Source organism: Trachypithecus francoisi, unplaced genomic scaffold (assembly GCF_009764315.1).
Source record: "Trachypithecus francoisi isolate TF-2019V2 unplaced genomic scaffold, Tfra_2.0 Lachesis_group18, whole genome shotgun sequence".
Classification (NCBI taxonomy): domain Eukaryota; kingdom Metazoa; phylum Chordata; class Mammalia; order Primates; family Cercopithecidae; genus Trachypithecus; species Trachypithecus francoisi.
The window spans coordinates 2,294,419-2,297,436 of NW_022681463.1; positions in this window are offsets into that span (position 1 = coordinate 2,294,419).

A 3,018-nucleotide genomic window follows, 5' to 3' on the forward strand; every position below is an offset into this window, starting at 1 on the left:
ACCCAAGACCGGGTAATTTAAGAAAAGAGGTTTAGTTGACTCCCAGTTCCACATGGCTGGGGAGGCCTCAGGAAACTTACAATTACGGCAGAAGGCACCTCTTCACAGGGTGGCAGCAGAGAGAACGAGTGCAAGCAGCGGAAATGCCAGATGCTTATAAAACCATCAAATCTCATGAGACTCACTGTCCCAAGAACAGCATGGCAGAAACCACCCCCATGATCCAATCACCTCCCACCGGGTCCTCCCTCGACACGTGGGGATTATGGGAATTACAATTCAAGACAAGATTTGGGTGGGGACACAGCCAAACCGTATCAGCACTTGAAGCCTGAGGTAAGAACCTGGTGTTTCATTTCTACTGTGTTGGGAAGATATTGGAGGGAACAGGAATTGACATGGAAAGATTTGTGCTCTGAAGGGATCACTGTGGCTGCTGTGTGAACAGAACATTCCAGAGAAGTCAAAAGGGAGGCTGCTGGCTAGTCTAGGACGGGGCGAGGGTGCAGCCATGCAGCGGGAAGCATGTTTGCAGTCTGGATGCTTCATGAAGGGGAAGCTGATGGGATTCGTGATGAATTGGGTCGGGCAGCATGGCTTCAAGGTTTGGGCTGAGCGATTGGGAGGATGGCAGTGCATGTGCTGAAATGGCCAAGCTCCAGGAGGGCAGAGGGAAGCAAGGTTTGGAGAATTTGAGGTGTCTGTGAGAAGTCCAGGTAGAGACAGGAGTGGGCATCAGAGAAGCTAGGACTCACCGTGGAGATTCAGGTGGTAACAGATGAAATGATGGCGTTGTCAGCATGTAGATTTTGTTCGATTGAATGATACTCAAAAGTGGTAAAGCTTAATGAAAGGATTCAAATACAATTTTGTTAAAGTGAGAACAGAAGAAAACTAAGAAGCTGACAGCCTTTGATTAAGAGGGCATGCCTGTGAATACATTGAAGTTGTGAAGTTTGCTTTAAAAAGCTGGGAAAAGAAAACAAAGTTTATCTTTAGTGAGTGAGCTAAAATAATTTGAAAGCCGGAAATTGACTGTATAGGATAGATCTTGGGTGGATTGCACCAGACTGGTAATCTACGTGGCCTTCTCTTAAGAAAAGGTGCCTTTTTTATGAAAATATATTCCCACATGGAGATTTACATACTTTAAAAATACTTCTGCGGATAATTTTTTATTTTTTTTTTGAGACGGAGTCTCACTCTGTCACCCAGGCTGGAGTGCAGTGGCCAGATCTCAGCTCACCGCAAGCTCCGCCTCCCGAGTAGCTGGGACTACAGGCGCCCGCCACCTCGCCCGGCTAGTTTTTTGTATTTTTTAGTAGAGACGGGGTTTCACCGTGTTAGCCAGGATGGTCTCGATCTCCTGACCTCGTGATCCGCTCGTCTCGGCCTCCCAAAGTGCTGGGATTACAGGCGTGAGCCACCGTGCCCGGCCTTCTGTGGATAATTTGAAAACCATCAGTAGCTGCTTAAAAATGGAAAAGCAGACAGGGACATACAGGTTTGATCAGTAAGTGTTAATTAAGCACATCCTGCATGCCTGGCGTGGGTATCTGAGCTACAGGCTCTTCCCGCGTGGGCCATGTTAGTCTGTTGGGGCTGCGATAACAAAACCCCTTGGAGTGGGTAATTTACAATAAACAGAAACGTAGTTGCCACAGTTCCGGAGGAGGGAAGTCCAAGATCAAGGCACCAGTAGACTCAGTGTCTGGTGGCAGCCCACGGTTCATAGACGTGTCCTTGGATGGTGGAAGGGAGGAATGTGGGTGCTCCCTGCAGCCTCTTTTGGGAGGCAGTTGTCCATCCATGAAGGCAGAGCGCCCCCGAGAGGCCCCACCTCCTAGTGCTATTGCACAGGGATTAGGTTTCAACATGAGTTTTGGGGGATGATATGGTTAGGCTCTGTGTCGCCAACCAAATCTCACCTCGAATTGTAATAATCCCCACAGGTCAAGGGCAGGCCCAGGTGGAGGTAATTGAATCATGGCGGTGGTTTCCTCCGTGCTGTTCTCGTGACAGTGAGTGCATTCGCACGAGAGCTGATGGTTTTATAAGGGGCTTCCCCCTGCGATTGACGCTCATTCGCTCTCCTGCCACCCTGTGAAGAGACGCCTTGTGCCATGATTATGTTTCCTGAGGCCTCCCCAGCCACGTGGAACTGTGAGTTGACTAAACTGCTTTTCTTTATAAATTACCCAGTCTCAAGTATTTCTTCCTAGTGGCATGAGAAGACTCAGACAGGAAGGCATCAACATCGAGGCTACAGCTGTGACTGACCATGTTGTGTGTGGACTGACTGTGTTGTATGTGGTGATTTAATTTTCTCATCTGTCTTCTCTTTTTTTTTTTTTTTTTTTGAGATGGAGTCTTGCTCTGTCGCCAGGGTTGGAGTGCAGTGGCCGGATCTCAGCTCACTGCAAGCTCCGCCTCCCGGGTTCACGCCATTCTCCTGCCTCAGCCTCCCGGGTAGCTGGGACTACAGGCGCCGCCACCTCGCCCGGCTAGTTTTTTGTAGTTTTTAGTAGAGACGGGGTTTCACCGTGTTAGCCAGGATGGTCTCGATCTCCTGACCTCGTGATCCGCCCGTCTCGGCCTCCCAAAGTGCTGGGATTACAGGCTTGAGCCACCGCGCCCGGCCTCATCTGTCTTCTCAAAGGTATCACCTTTGGACCAAAAATTCTACAATAATACATTGTCCAAACATTAAGCTTCACCTGGTTCTACTCATCTTCGTCATCTCTCGTATGAATCATCTTTCCTCTCTCACCCTCTTCTGTTCTGAAAAACAAACCACCCACCATTGGGGGACTTTTTCCACTGACTGGTTTACTTTCCTTCTGTACACCTGAGGGGATCTTCCTTCCTTTGGGGTCTTTGTTGTGTCCTCTGTGGGGATCCCCAGCTTAAATCAACTGACCCCACAACTTTGTGTGGAACCTGAAATGAGCAGCCTATGGAGAACCTGGTCATTGAATATTTAGATCTTGCCACAGTCCCTATTTAATCACCTGTTCA